Raw genomic sequence first — 17,415 nt, 5'->3', positions numbered from 1 at the left:
AAGAACAAAAGGTCTTACTTCAGATTACATTTTTAAAATATTATTTTACAACATCTTATACCAGAATCGTCAGTATTTGCCTGTCTAAACTGCTGCCCCTTATGATTTGCCATGACTGTTTTCTCAACATCGACTTACAACATGGATTCAGAATCTATAGTGTAGTTAAATGCAGTATGCTAAGTAAATTGGAGCAGTGGGCTTGTATATGAGCTAAAATTTCCTATTCTGCGAAAACTCCTTGAGCATACTTCACAACAATAGTACATGTACCCAGCAGAGAAACAACTCCAGAACATCCAAGACTTGCATCTCTACTTACAAAAGTTGCAAAGAGAGTGATAATCTACTGGGTTCCAGCCACATACAAATTTGGGCTACGAACCAATGAATGGAAAACCCATCCAAGGACACCACCAAAATCCTCCCTCTGACACACTTAACTGTTCTTCTATCTGCAGTGCTTTTACTACTGAAGCTCAGAGAGAGTCTGAGTGATTTATGTGAAGGACAACTATCTGAGCACAGTGGCATCCATTATCTAGGCTTAATGCAGCCACTTTCAGCCTAAGAGATGAGTTGAGATGAGATGAGCATGCCTCCAAATAGGACACCGTTCTGTAAAACACAGACTCCTTCTACTCTGGCAAGAATCTCTACCAAAGTGTAGTAAACAGGTTTGCTGGGGACATGTCCTCTACTTTGGAAGAATAAAGATTTAGGTTTAATACAATGTCACGGCACAATTGAGGTGTTCCCCGGAAAAACAACTTAATGTCCATTAAGCGGTAGGGACACACACACACACACACACACACACACACACACACACACACACTCTCTCTCTCTCTCTCTCTCTCTCTCTCTCTCTCTCTCTCTCTCTCTCTCTCTCTCTCTCTAAATGGTTTAACTTTTTCAAGCTTTTGGAGCCAGTGGCTCCTTCTTCTGGTAGAAGAGTTGAAGGGGAAGGAAGACGGGTGAAGGAAAAGGACTGGAAAAGTTTGGGGAAAGGGGTACAGTTCAGAAAAGTCACCAAAACCCAAGTCACGGGAGACTTTCTGGACAGGATGAGAAGGAAATCTATCTACCTTTCTATCCACTTACATTATACTGTTGTTGTTTTTGTTGTTATATTAGTGTCCATTAAGTTGTTCTTCCATTTACTGTAGTAACTGCAGCTGTACAAGCCCGTCTATGGGCACACAAATTATCATTACTCTCCGACAGACACAATGCCCTCTAGAAACATTTGATGGCTGTGCTGTTCCAAGTCACCATTCCACTGGCTGCAGTAGCCAGCAGACAACACCCACATTGCTTCTCCTAATGCTGCATGTCCGCTATTCTGAGATGTATTTTTCAGTGACGGGACATCATTACCATGGAATTTACATTTGCCAAGATCACTTAGGAAGTAAACAAATTATGGGAAATGATTGTGATATTATATCCAGTATGGAGGGTTATTATGAGAACCAACTAATTGGAAGGAAATGTAAAATTCAGAAAGGGAAGTGGAAGACAGAAGTTGCGAAGAAGAAGAAGAGAAATTCAGGACAGTGTTATGTTTCACCAAAAACTGTTAAGAAAGTTTGTTCTAAGAAATTTGCAGTCAGTAAGAAATGTTTCACGAAGGAATGCTATCTAAAAATATGCCCAAAAGATCAAGTATAGATCCATGAATGATTTTGGCTATAGTGGCAAGAATACAAAAGATACATTGATGTTAAGTTTAACTGAAAAGAAAACACCACCACGAATATCTAATGGACCTAGGTCTGGTCAGAATCATAGTTCCATCTACACAGACCAGCTAAAATGCAACGATAATAGGACAGTAGTCTGTAAATTCCTATTTTGAAGTACCTTGAAAGTTACCGACAGACTTTTGAAAACAGTGTTAAAGGTGTTGGGTGCAACTGCTCTTACAGTAGAAGCCAAAAGAGGGAAACACAGCAACAGATGTTATAAAACTGCAACAGAAATTTGGGACATGGTCTGTTCTCACCAGGACCAGTTTTCTCCCAAATCACTGCATTATTGTCAAGGCAAGTCCAGAAGGAAATATTTTGACAACCTTGACCTTAGTGTTGCAAAATTATTCACATCATTCAGAGATCATCTTCTCCATGAAATGAATACAGTACTCCAGATGAAGTATAAAACTTATATAAGTTCTTTAGCGAGAATAATCCTTACTCATTTTGAAAAGAACGAACTGATAACTGTGATATCTGCAAGGAGTGTCACGTTATATTGAGTGTCCATGCAAATGGTCTTTGTAAAGATGTTTATGAATAACGTAAACTAAAGGCTGCAGAGTAAAATAAACTCAAGGACAAGACTTTCACATTGGTCAAACTTGGCAACACAGATACCTCAGTACTTGAGTCAGGTTATGCACAGAACCTGCCTCTGCTTACACTGAGCATTACTGCACAGATCTAAGAGAGGCTACTGTGGCTCTATGTATTTCATGTTCACTGTCATAATGTACATTTTATTGATTACTCAAAGTTTCAGCAAAAAAAGATTCAAATTCTGTTTGTTTCATGTTATATGACTTCATAAGTAGGAAACAGTGGGTAACAGAAGAGATACTGAATTTAATTGATGAAAGGAGAAAATACAAAAATACAGTAAATGAAGCAGGCAAAAAGGAATACAAACGTCTCAAAAATGAGATCGACAGGAAGCGCAAAATGGCTAAGCAGGGTTGGCTAGAGGACATATGTAAGGATGTAGAGGCTTATCTCATGAGGGGTAAGATAGATACTGCTTACAGGAAATTAAAGATACCTTTGGAGAAAAGAGAACCACTTGCATAAATATCAAGAGCTCAGAAGTTCTAAGCAAAGAAGGGAAAGCACAAAGGTGGAAGGCGTATATAGAGGGTCTATACAGGGGTGATGTTCTTGAGGACAATATTCTGGAAATGGAAGAGGATGTAGATGAAGATGAAATGGGAGATATGATACTTGGTGAAGAGTTTGACAGAGCACTGAAAGACCTAAGTCGAAACAAGGCCCCTGGAGTAGACAACATTCCATTAAAACTACTGACAGCCTTGGGAGAGCCAGTCCTGACAAAACTCTACCATCTGGTCAGCAACATGTATGAGACAGGCGAAATACCCTCAGACTTCAAGAAGAATATAATAATTCCAATCCCAAAGAAAGCAGGTGTTGACAGATGTGAAAATTACTGAACTATTAGTTTAATAAGTCACAGCTGCAAAATACTAACGCGAATTCTTTACAGACAAATGGAAAAACTGATAGAAGCCGACCTTTGGGAAGATCAATTTGGATTCCGGGGAAATGTTGGAACACATGAGGCAATACTGACCCTACGACTTATCTTAGAAGAAAGATTAAGGAAAGGCAAACCTACATTTCTAGAATTTCTAGACTTAGAGAAAACTTTTGACAATGTAGACTGGAATACTCTCTTTCAAATTCTGAAGGTGGCAGGGGTAAAATACAAGGAGCGAAAGGCTATTTACAATTTGCACAGAAACCAGATGGCAGTTACAAGAGTCGAGGGACATGAAAGGGAAGGAGTGGTTGGGAAGGGAGTGAGACAGGGTTGTAGCCTCTCCCCAATGCTATTCAATCTGTATATTGAGCTAGCAATAAAGGAAACAAAAGAAAAGTTCAGAGCAGGCATTAAAATCCATGGAGAAGCAATAAAAACTTTGAGGTTTGCAGATGACATGGTAATTCTATCAGAGACAGCAAAGAACTTGCAACAGCAGTTGAACAGAATGGACAGTGTCTTGAAAGGAGGATATAAGATGAACATCAACAAAAGCAAAACGAGGATAATGGAATGCAGTCGAATTAAGTCGGGTGATGCTGAGGGAATTAGATTAGGAAATGAGACACTTAAAGTAGTAAATGAGTTTTGCTATTTGGGGAGCAAAATAATTGATGATGGTTGAAGTAGAGAGGATATAAAATGTAGACTGGCAATGGCAAGGAAAGCGTTTCTGAAGAAGAGAAATTTGTTAACATCGAGTATTGATTTAAGTGCCAGGAAGTCGTTTCCAAAAGTATTTGTATGGAGTGTAGCCATGTACGGAAGCAAAACATGGACGATAAATAGTTTGTACAAGAAGAGAATAGAAGATTTATAATGTGGTGTTACAGAAGAATGCTGAAGATTAGATGGGTAGATCATATAACGAGTGAGAAGGTATTGAATAGAATTGGGGAGAGGAGGAGTTTGTGGCACAACTTGACTAGAAGAAGGGATCGGTTTGGTAGGACATGTTCTGAGGCATCAAGGGATCACCAATTTAATACTGGAGGGCATCGTGGAGGATAAAAATCATAGAGGTAGACCAAGAGATGAATACACTTCGCACATTTAGAAGGATGTAGGCTGCAGTAAGTACTGGGAGATGAAGAAGCTTGCACAGGATAGAGTAGCATGGAGAGCTGCATCAAACCAGTCTCAGGACTGAAGACCACAACAACAACAACAACAACAAAAACAACAACAACAACTAGTAGGAAACTCCAGAAGCCAAATAAAATTAAGATTATAATACTTCTACCGGATCTGTGTGGAGGGCAAAATAAAAATAAGTTCGTGGAATGATGTTGTACTTGATTTTCAGAATCAAACAATGTAACCATACAACATGTATTTCCAGTTCAGGGACAGGGACAGGCCTATATGAAAAAATCCTAAGGAATATTGAAAACACTGTGAAACTGCACCAGTATATTTCAGTTCCGAGCTGCAGAAAGAATCTAGCATTCTTTAAGGTGGTGAAAGGAATCGACATTATTGAGGACTTGGCACCAGCTTTATCACCATATTATGTCACAAAACCCAAAGGAAAGACACTATTTGGAAAAAAAGTAATTTTGTATTACAATGGAAACACGTTTTTCGTCTCATCTACTAATGCAGGAACATTCAGTCCTTACCAAATAAAGAAACGAGGATGTATTATGCAATTGCAGGAGATGGACATGATGATAGCAAAGACATCTTGTCCTGAGATTCTGGATGCAAAGAAGAATATTGTCAAAAGTTCTACACCTGTGACAGACAATGGCTGCTCAGGATGCAAAACAGACACGTGATCACTAGTAACCACACACAAACTGTCACATATCATTGTTGAGGATGGTATTGTGTTTGCAGCTGAATACATGCATTTCTTTCACTTTGTGTATTATTACGTTAAGACCAAGTTCTTATGTGTTATGTTTGTTAGTTCTGAAAACTAATTATATTTGTTGGATAAAAATATATTTTGTTGCTTTATGGTCTGAGTACCCTACTTTTAGATTTAGCGACTGTTTAATAGTGAAACGTGGAAAATGTTATTTTCTTGTTGATGTTATACAGTGATCTATGGGAAAACAATTTAAGTGTGGTATTGTATTATCAGTTCAAACCAGTAAGAAAGTTGCACATAGTACACAATCACATCATTTAGTCTGAAACAATAACGAAGCATCTCTATTTGACTGTAATTTTGTCCATGTACGAGGGACTGTAATGAATGAAAACATGTAAAACATTTGATGCTCTGTATCTCGATTTCCATATATTGCAATTAAGATGTTGTACCAGAGAATGCTCAATTGGAATCAGCCAACTCATTAAAATACCTAGCTGTAAAAATTTGTGGGGATACGAAATAGAATGATCGAATTGGGTCATTCATAGATAAGGCAGTTGGCTGAATATAAGCAATCGTTATTCCCACTTTCCACATGTGAAAGGAATGGGAAGGAACTCTAATAACTGGTACAATGGCAAGTACCCTTTGCCATGCACTTCACAGCAGTTTGTAGAATGTAGATATAAATGGGCATATGATTAGCGAAACTGAATAGTTCAAACCTCTAGGTGTTCAGATAGATAGTAAACTGTTGTGGAAAGTCCAAGTTCAGGATCTTGTTCAAAGACTTAATGCTGCCATTTTTACTATTCAAACGGTATCTGAAGTATGTGATCATTCGACATGAAAATTAGTTCAAATGGTTCAAATGGCTCTGAGCACTATGGGACTCAGCATCATAGGTCCTAAGTCCCCTAGAACTTAGAACTACTTAAACCTAACTAACCTAAGGACATCACAAACATCCATGCCCGAGGCAGGATTCGAACCTGCGACTGTAGCAGTCCCGCGGTTCCAGACTGCAGTGCCAGAATCGCACGGCCACCGCGGCCGGCTGAAAATTGGTCTACTTTGCTTATTTTCATTCACTTATGTCATATAGTGTTATATTTTGGGGTAACTCTCTCCATTCTAAAAGGATATTTTTGGTTCAGAAATGGGCGGTTCGAGCAATAAGTGGTGTAAGTTCGTGAACCTCTTGTTGAACCCTGTTCACGAGTCTGGGTATTTTGACACTGGTCTCTCAACATATATATTCTTTACTGTTGTTTCTTGGTAACAATATCACATTATTCCCAAGAGTTAGCAGTTTTCATTCAATTAATACTAGGCAGAAAGACAATCTGCATTTCGATCGGACTTCCTTAACTCCTGTGCAGAAAGGTGTGCACTATACTGCTGCATCAATTTTCAATAAGCTACCACAAGAATTTAAAATCTTAGCAGTAATCCACACACTTTCAAATCGAAGCTGAAGAGTTTCCTCATGGATCACTCCTTCTTTTCTGTCGAGGAGTTCCTTGAAAAATTAAGGTGATTCTTGTTGTATTGTATTGCGTTTACTTAAACTTATGGCTTGACCTTTTTGGTTTCATAAGCATTTTATTTTTATCTATTATTACTTTTACGTCATAATTTCATGTACTGACACGTTCCATGACCTTGTAGATCCCCCCCCCCCCCCCCTTTCCAATTTGGTCCCATGGAACTTGACATCTACCAAATGTGTACAATGTCTTAACACTGCACTGTGTGACGTCATTTTTTTGTTTTGGATGTTGACACACAAGATGTCACGGGCCTTTTAAATCTTTTTTGTTTCACAGCTCATATCGAAAGTATGGCAATTTCGTATGTTTGTAAGACTGGTCTAATGGCAAAACACAGAGTTTATTACGTTTTATTAGTTTTTAACACTTCATAAACAATTTACTTGTACATCGCACTTTTCAGATTTTTATATTTTCGTACCTCTTTGATTAGTATCAAATTTCAATGTAATCCACAATCTCACAAAACAAAGCATTTTTACAAGCCATCTGACACTGAGAGTTGGTCGTTATCACACTACCAGTGGTGCTTTACAAAAGCAAGGTTGTGCACTCAACTTCCGTACTAAATCACGGGTAGTCTCACACTCCCAAACATCAGTAAGAGAGAACAAGTTGACGAGTAGGAAGCAACAACATTCACACTGTTCTCATCTACATCGACACTGGTACACCGCATTTGCCATATGGTGAATGGCAAAGGGTACCCTGTATCACTATTAGTGGTTTCCTTTCCTGTTCCACTTGCAAATGGAATAAGGCAAAAATGACTGTCTATATGCCTCCGCACAAGCCCTAATTTCTCGTATCTTATCTTCGTGATCCTTATGTGCAATGTATGTTGGTGAGAGTAGAATCGTTTGGCAATAAGCTTAAAATGCTGGCTCTCTAAATTTTCTCAATTGTCTTCCCAGATAACAACATCGCCTTTCCAATGTTATGCCCAGATACTTAAATAACTTGACTGTGTCAAACAAGACACTAGTTATACTGTTTCTGAACATTACAGGTTTGTTCTTTCTACTCATCCTCATTAATTTACATTTTTCCACGTATAGAGCTAGCTGCCATTCATCACACCAACTAGAAATTTTGTCTAAGTCGTCTTGTATCTTACTACAGTCATTCAACTTCGACACCTGACTGTACACCACGGAATTATCAGCAAATAACTGCAGATTGCTGCCCACCCTGTCCGCCAAATCACTTATGTATACAGAGAACAACAGTGGTCCTATCACACTTCGCTGGGACACTTCTGATGATATCCTTGTCTCTCATGAACACTCAGAATCAAGGACAATATACTGGGTTTTAGTACTTAAAAAGTCTTCCAGCCATTGTGAACTTATTGCATATGCTCGTATCTTTGTTAACAGTCTGCAATAGGGAACCATGTCAAACGACTTTCAGAAATCTAGAAATATGGTATCTATCTGTTGCCCTTCATCCATAATTTGCAGTATATCACGTGAGAAAAGGGCAAGCTGAGTTTCGCATGAGTGACGCTTTCCAAAACCATGCCCATTCCTCAGACTTGTCACACTTGTGGAACTTTAACAGAAAGGAAACAAACCTGTTAGCAGTGAAGTAAATGTGGTATCTTGATTTCTAATGTATGCAACGCTCAACACTGAACTCATACTCACTTGATTTCTGATCTCTAGTGGACTTCACATGCATCTTCAGGAGACAACAACAGCGGTGCCACTGAGGATAGCAATACCCACCAGTTGATGTCGCCACACAAGGGCACAGTCTCTCAATGCCACATTCTTGGAGACTCTGACTCAAATTACGAGTTATTCCAGCTCATAACACCTAGGGCTAGAATAATTAGATGAGTGATAGTTGCCAGTTGCTATGTTGCATACAGGAAGGGGTAATATCTGATCAAGTAATTCAAAGATTTTCTGGAAATTATTTCTGGCTGCTCAAACAACTGTAATGATGGTCACAGTTTCATTTCAACACTTTGTGTTATTAATTAAACAGTTATCTTTTCTCAAAATGCATGGGACTTTAATGTACTGATATATTATCCACTGCAACTGCTAACTTCAAAAATTCCACTCACTCATAAACTTTCTTACCATATACTTAGTGAGGAACAATTACAGCACAAGTAGGGATCCTGTTGGATTTGACTTGCCAAACTTGCTATCACGGATATGTCAAAAAATTGGTTAGTTTAAAACTTCTATAACAGACTTCCAACAACTATTGAAATAAACTATTGAAATAAACTATTGAAATAAACTATTGAAATATCAACTTCCAAATGTTCTTTTTTACTTAATTAACATAGTCACTTTAACTACATTAAATGCGGTTGGATCACAGATGGCTATCTGCAAAGTTTTCTGTTTTTTCTTTTTTTTTTCTTTTAAAGAAAGATGTCATTTACTAATTTCAATACACAATATTTAGCTTTGTTTTTTTTTTCTGTCGCTAATTGGGCATCTCTTCAAGTGTGACACTGACAGTTTTCTTTTCGTGTTGTCATTGAGAGAGCCACAAACAGCACTCAATTTAATCTGTAGCACAGCCGCTTCAGACTGGCCTGTTGTCAGGAGTGGAGAGTTTTTGTTTGAGTGTTTATGATACCAGGTGTAGTAGGAACAAAGAAGCGCCAGCTGCCTACATAGAATCCATGTTTCTATTGTCAGTAACTTTTGGTTTTGATGACACAGACATTATGTTACTGACCATCATCAATACTCCATCTTGGAGAAATTGACCAAATGCCCCAATGCTTGGTTCATCTTCTCCTTTATCTGGTCCATCCATTATCTTGATAGACTCTGCTATCTTTTCCCTTCAGTGTTGGCTTGGATGATCATCTTTTCCAAGTTAGCCCCATGTGATCAAACTACATGAACGAGTAACTGTAAAATTCACTGGAAACAAATACTGAAGAGCCTCTTCTCCAACCTGAGTTCTTGAAGGACTGATCTACTGGCTCGTTTGTGCATCAGTAATATTCTCAGTAACGTCCTCTATGTCCACATCTTAAAATCATTAGTTCTTTTGCAGTTCCCTTCAATTACTGTCCAAGTTTCAGGCCCATAAAGGAAAACTGGAAATGCCAGAGATTTCAGCACTCCGAATTTAGCAGGTCTGGTTGGGGCTTGGTCTTTCCAAATCACTATCAGCTTTAAAGCAGTATCCCTGCACAGAGCAATTCTATGCTGTATTTCCTATGTAGAGCTACTCTCCTTCTGAACCACTGAGCCCTGATAAACAAAGTGATCTACCTCCTCATATTCTGACTGTACATCAGTAGCCGGTAATAACTCACCTCTGTCAGTAATCATGATCTTGGTCTTTTTCTTATTCACTGACATTCCAAGTTTCCCATGTTCTCTCTCAACTTCACCCAGTAATTCCTTGACTTCCACTTGTGATTCTGTGCACAGCGTAGTGTCAACAGTGACTCTTAAATTACTGACTCTTTGTCCTCCAGTCTGAATACTACCAGACCAGCCATGAAGACTTTTTTTTTCACAACACGACCTCCTTATGTGTTAAATAGATGAGTGATAGACTGCTATCCCAAAAGATGCTTGCATCTATGTTCTGAAACACGCAGAGAAGCAAAGGAAGATTTCTTCTGTCAGTCTCAATAGCAGCAGTAGCAGTAGTAGAAAAAGTTATATAAGAAACTTTGAACAAAGATGAGGAAAATAAATGTTAGTGTCTGTATTTCTGAAAAACAGCACATATTGTTAAAACTGACAATCTTTTGACTACTTCTTTGTCTGATTCAGACCATAGATATAAAATGACCAACTAGTTTAGTGAATAATGTAGTCCACACCAATGTATGTTGAGAATCATCATTTTATTTTAACAAATCCCATAAAGAAGCATCAGCATGAATTTCTTTGGATCTGCCTGGTTCCACAGCTATCAGGAGAGAACTAATTAAGATCACCCTTCTTTGTTTATCTTGAGACAAGTGAAAATGAGACAATTGGAGACATAAAAATGCTCATGTGAACACCTAATCGATAATACAAAATACTTAAGAGAAAACTATAACAAACACAATAGCACACCTTTAAAGGGAGAGAGTTACGTCACAGCCAGTGGAGATAAGACACATTACACAAGCTCCAAGACTCAATGAAATAACTTTCACATTCTGCTCAGAATTTGTGGCTGAGTTGGTACCTCTTCCAAACGTACTGTAATATACTGTAGATCTCTAGAACAAGAAACTGTGACGAGTAGTTGGAAGCAACCACAGGTCACAAAAAGGATAGCAGAAGTGATCCATAAAACTCCCCTCCAATATTCTTAAATTCATCTGCAATAGATTCTTAGAACATTTTCTGAACTCATATGTAATATCTCAAACAGAATGATCTCCTTCATCCTAACCAATGTGATTCCAAAAACATCTTTATTACAAGACATCCTGAAAGCCATGGATCAAGGCAGATCTGGTATTTCTTGACCTTTGAATAGCATTTGACTCAATGTCACATCTATCCCTATTATTGACAATACAATCATATGCGGGATCAAGTGAAATTTGTGACTGGACTGAGGACTTTGTGGTAGGAAGGATGCAGTATCTTATCTTTGATGGTGAGTCAATGACAAGTGTAGAAGTAACTTCAGGTGCACCCCAGGAAAGTGTGCTGGCACCCTTGCTGTTAATGTTGGACACTAATGGTCTTGCAGAAAATATTAATAGTATCCTCAGACCTTTCACAAGTGATGTAGCTATCTATAACAAAGTACTATTTGAAAATGGCTGCACAAATAGCCAATTAATCATGATACACTTTCAAAGTGGCACAAAAATGGGTGGTTTGCTTTAAATGCTCAGAAATCTAAAATTGTACACTTCACAAAATCGAAAAATATGGTGTCATATAATTACAATATCAATGAGTCATAGTTGGAATACAAATACCTGACTGTAGCAGTTCACAGTGATATGAATTGGAATGTTAAAATACGTTCAGTTGCAGATAAAGCAGGTGGTAGATTCGTTCACTGATAGGATACTAGGAAAATGCAATCAGTATACAAAGGAAATGGCTTACCAAATACTTATGCAATACATCTAAGATCATTGTTCAAGGGTGAGCGACCCATACTGCATAACAGGGGATACTGAATGTACACACAGCCATCAGCATGAATGCTCAAAGATTTTTCTTTCATCCATGAGAGAGCTTCAAGAAAATACGGAAAAAGCTGAACTAGCAGACACTTGAAGATACACACAAACTCCCCCACAAAAGCTTATTTACGAGTTCCCAGAACCAACTTTAAGTGACCAATCTAAAAATAAACTACAACCCCATATGTGTTGCTCCCACTGCTACAAGGGTCATTCTGAAAGTAATGCCTCAATTTTTTTTTTTTTTTTAAAGTTCATTACACATGTTGTTGGTGCGCCAATGCTTGAACCTTCCTCTTTCATTTTCAGGTGGTTCCGTTGTTCTGGGGTAGTTGGCGCCAGCAGAGGATTGTTCCAAAATGGAGTCTGATATGGACACACAAATGAAATGGCAATGTGTGATTGAATTCCTCACTGCTAAAGAAAATGCACCGATTGAAATCCATCAACACTTGCTGAAGGTGTATGGAGACCATACAACAGGTGTGAGCAATGTGAGGTGACAGGTGTAGCATTTTCAAGGCAGTGAAAAGGGTGTGAATGACAAGCCGTGGCCCGATTGACCCTGCACCTCTGTCATGCCTCGCAACGAAGAGCGTCCTGATCAACTCATTCATGCTGATCAACAGATAACAACCGGATAATTGTGTGCAAAGCTGCATGTCAGCTATAATGTCTTGGAAACAATGCTGGAACATTTTGGTTATTGAAAAGTCTGTGTGAGATGGGTCCTGCGGATGCTTAGAGAAGAACAAAGAACTCATTGGATGGAAATGTGTTGGGACCTGCTGAACCAATATGAAGCTGAGGGTAACAATTTTCTGAATAGTATCATCACCAGAGATGATACAAGGTGTCACCACTATGAGCCGGAATCCAAGACAGTTCACAAAATGGCGACTTGCAAATTCTCTGTCAAAGAAGAAATTTAAGACACAGCTTTCTGCAGGCAAACTGATGTGCACAGTCTTCTGGGATAGCCAGGATGTGGTTCTTTTGGATGCCCTGGAACCTGGAGAAACTGTCAGTTCTGTACGCTACAAGACAACACTAAACTGAAAGCCCAAATTTCCAGAGTAAGGTCACAGAAGAAGACCAACTTTTACCTGCAACATGGTAATGCCAGGCCCCACACCAGTTTTGTGTACATGAAACTCATTGTGAAATTCAGCTGGACTGTCTTACCAATTTCACCATAGTCCTGATACAGTGCCTACAGACTCCCATCTCTTTGGGCCTCTGAAAGATGGACTACGTGGCAAACATTTACAAGACTCGGATGCTTTTGTCGAAGTGTAAGGAAGAGGTTAGCCTCAGCTCATTCTAACTTTTACAAGCATGGCATGCAGGCTCTGGTTCACTGTTGGCAAAGATGCATAATGCATTGTGGTGACAATGTGGAAAAATGACAGTCTATAGCTGAAATATTGCTCTATTTAGCTGTGCTGTTGTGATTTATATATCTCCTGTAGTTTCTATGAATAAAAATAAGAGGCATTACTTTCAGAATAACCCTTCTCCATGCTCGCTTGCTACCTAGTGTCTCTTCTTTTTGGTCAGCAGTGATTCATTTTCATTCTCTCTGAATACAAGGCAATATCAAAAAGTAGTGAGACTAACTCTGTTTACAAGAAAATACTTTATTTCCTTACCTACGTTTGCACAGTACAGCTCACTATTAATGGTCTGACTGATCCACATCACCACAAATGTTGAAAGAGATTATGAGTGTGCACTTGGGATGTGCTGTGGACATGTCTCCCCTGTTGCAGTTGTGAAGATGATGGGCCCTTCTGCTGTGAAGACATTTGCTTTGTCTCAGGGTTATATCTGCATACTCAGATTTTGTCACCCATAACAGTCCTTGAGATGAAGGATGGAGTTCTTGAGAGACTCTGATGCAATGTTCCTTCTGCTACTGGGTCAGCAGCCTGGGAAAGAACTTAGCAGCAATAGGCCCCATGTCAAAATCACATGTGAAGATTGTGAATTGTTCTCTGATGTTCCCCATGTTACAGAGCTAGTTTCAAATCTTTTTGGTACTGACTTGAATTATGGATGATGACTGCATCTGTGCTCTTTATAGGTTTAGTGCTTTTTTTATGACAGTCCAGCCAAGCCACTAGCATTGTTTAAAAGATCTATGGGATTTCCATGCCCAGCCACAGAAATATATGTTGAATCAGACACAACCCTGAATGCCATGGCAACAGCAATACAACTGGGTTTTAGCATGCCATCCAGAGGTTGCCTGTTGATGTGTCTCACATCAATATCCATTTGCATCAGTATGCAAGTTTAGTCTGAGATATTTTATAAGAGTGCTGTGAAGGCAATATAAACATTTCCTGAAATACACAATATCTCACCACCATACAACTGGGGTTCAGTAGGTGCCTTTAGAGATTGCCCACTTTAAGCATCTCATTTCAGTGCTGATTTCACTGGTGTACAATTTAATTTGAGAGTGTTTGCGGTCAGAATGTTTAACCAACATGCACACTATTTCATCATCATCAAATCAGCGATTGAGGACCCTGTAGATCGTGCGCCAACCTCACAATGCTACTCCATAGATGGTGATCTTGTGCAGTTTGGATCCAGTTGTCACAGATTTCTAGCTGGCAAAGGTCTTTCTGTAGTTCATCCTCCCATTGCTTTCTGGGTATTCTGATTGGACGGGTACCATCAGGTCTCCCCATAAGTATGGCTTTTGCCCGAGGTGTCTGGTTTCCTAACAATGTGGCCTGCCAAGCTTATTCTCCGCACTTTCAGCTTTTGAATATTGTTTGGTTGCCTCATCAGCTCATATCATTCTTGGTTTTTTCTACGTCTCCACGAGCTCCCTTCCTGTACAGGCCCAAAGATCGTTATCATAATTTTTCTTTCAGAGACCAACAAGTTTTCTTGATTCTTCTTTGTTGTGCTTAGGGTTTCTGATCCGTTCTACAATACTGGCACTACCATGGCATTGTATGCGTTAAGTTTGGTCTTAATTGACAGATTCTTGGATGACATTACCTCCTTTAGACTGAAATAAGTTTTAGATTCATTCACAATACATTGATTTATTTCCTGTTTTAAATTATTTTGTTTGTTGTACAATGTACCAAGGTATTTAAAATTTTCCACTTCAGCAAATTTCCACATTCATACCTACCTCAGTCTTTCCCGCATTAATCTGTTACCCAATCTTACTTGCATTTTGTGCTAGGTCCTCTATGGTTTCTGCCAACTCTTCCTCTGATTCTGCAAGAACTGTGATGCCGTTTGCATAACCCAATAAATTCGTCCTACCATTTAGTGTCACCCCTTAGTTTTCTCTTTTCATTTCTTGTATTACTTTCTCTAGAACCAGATTAAATAACAGTGGTGAAATAATGTTACCTTGCCACACATCGATTCGGATATGGAATTCCTTGGACAGCTCCCCTTGGTATTTGACTTTGGCTTTTGTCTCTGCTGTGCACACTTTGACCTTATTTATTAACTCCATCGGTATACCAAGCTTTCTCGTGATGTTGTACACACTTAATCTGTGGATACTGTTATAAACCTTTGAGCAGTCCATAAATGGCACCAGAAACCGATGGTCGATCGTCCTTACTGGAAGCTTACCTGATACTCTCCTACAATATCTTTTGCAAACGGCTTAAGTTTTTCAAGTATTATTAAAGATAGAACTTTATAAGGTACACTTAGGAGAGAAATGCCACTGCAGTTGTTACAATTCCTATTACTGTTCTTTTTATGAAGTGGAATAATGATAGCTGATTTCCACTCTTCTGGGATTTTCTCTTTTTCCCATATTTTCTTTATGGGATTGTACAGCTCTTTCTGTTGTGTTTCTCCTCCTGCCTTCAACATCTCTGCCATTATCCTATCTTCTCCTGGTACCTTATTATTCTTTAGTTTCCTCATTGCTCTTTCTACATCTTGTTGAGTCACTTGAATGTTTGTGGCTTCTCTTTCACCCTAAGTATTCTTCTCATGTGGAAAGACACTCTCTAGATCTTCAGCATCTAATAACTCTTCAAAATATTCTCTCTGCCTATTCACAATTTTTTTCCTTGTCTGTTAGCATATTTCCATCCTTATCATTAATAGCTAAAACTTTGTTTCTGTGACCATTGCTCATATGTTTCAACATCTGAAACATTTTTATGTGTCTCATATGGAATTTGCCTTTTCGATTCAATCAATCATATTGTCCATGAACTTTTTTTTCTGTTCTCGGAATCCTATTTACTTCTCTTCTTACGGTCTTGAGTGCTTCCTTTTGTTCCGCACATCGTCTATCCAGCATGTGCACTGCCATTGCTCTCTTCCTGGTTCACAGCTTGTTCAAATGCCTCATTGAGGCATTTCTTCTTATTTGTTAGCTTTTTCTCTCCTAGAATTTCTTCAGCTACTTCAGTTACGGAGGTCCTTATTTCTTCCCATCACTTGTTAGCACTTATTTCATCAGTGTGTTCTGATGCCAATACTTCAAACTTGTTATGCACTTTAATGTTATACTGCTGGAATATCTCTGGATCCTTAAGCTTCTCAGTATCAAACTGTCTCTTGGCCATCTTTTTCTTCTTCATTTTGTAGCACAACTGTGATTTGGCTATGACTAAGAAGTGGTCTGTGTGTGCATCTGCTCCTCTGTACGATCTCACACTTCTTGTACCTCTCATCTATCAGCAGATGATCTATCTGATTGACAGTGCTATCACATGGGGAAATCCAGGTGCCTTTGTGGCTCTGTTTGTGGGGGAAAGATGTTGAGCTCACCACAAGATTCTGACTTAATGCAAAAATGATTAACAACAGGTCATTCTCATATGTTTTTGCATGTAAACTCTCTTTTCCAACTGTTGGTCTATAAATCTCTTCTTGTCCCACTTTTGCATTGAAGTCTCCCAGAATAATCTTAAGATATCTAATACTCCCCACGGTTCTTTCCAGTTCTTCATAGAATTCACTCTTCTTGTCTTCATCACTTATGTTTGTTGGTGCATATCCATTAACAAGGGTGAGATCGCCATACCTATGTCTAATAGTCAGACACAATATTCTGTTGCTGACTGCACTGAAGGCCTTCAACTAGCACTAGCACCCACTCACTCACCACAAATCCCATTCCATGTTCATGTTTAACATTTTCTTCACAACCACCATAAAAGATCACTGATTTCTTCTCACATAATATCCCTTCCCCTAGCCATCTCGTTTCTCATAATGCAGTAATGTCCATTTTATACTCTTCTAGTTCAGAGACACCTGTCCTAACAGCTCCAGGTCTATACAGACTTTTAATATTCCACGTGCCAATTCATAAACCAGTATACCTAGCCATTTTTGACTTATGGGGTTCCATCCCATTCCGAGGCACATTTGTGAGGTTTTTGTGGGGGTAAAATGTCCCCTGGCCTTGTTACAGGCGCTGCACAGGGTTAGTGCAGTAGTGGGGCTGCCACTGTTCTGCCCTGAGCTGGCAGGATTTCTTTTTAGGGTTTACTCCGTTAGGAAAGCTGGCTTCACCATGTCACTAGAGCCTTCCACACCTTCTTTGTTTGAAATACACAATGTCC

General features: G+C 39.0%; 1 protein-coding gene across 1 annotated transcript in view; it reads right to left on the bottom strand.

Moving 5' to 3' along the window:
- LOC126267297 (nibrin-like) overlaps window positions 1–17,415 on the bottom strand; it is a 179,017-nt gene that overhangs the window by 86,277 nt on the left and 75,325 nt on the right. The window lies entirely within an intron of this gene.

This window comes from Schistocerca gregaria, chromosome 4 (assembly GCF_023897955.1).
Source record: "Schistocerca gregaria isolate iqSchGreg1 chromosome 4, iqSchGreg1.2, whole genome shotgun sequence".
Taxonomy (NCBI): Eukaryota; Metazoa; Arthropoda; class Insecta; order Orthoptera; family Acrididae; genus Schistocerca; species Schistocerca gregaria.
This window is presented reverse-complemented; position numbering and strand designations above follow the sequence as displayed.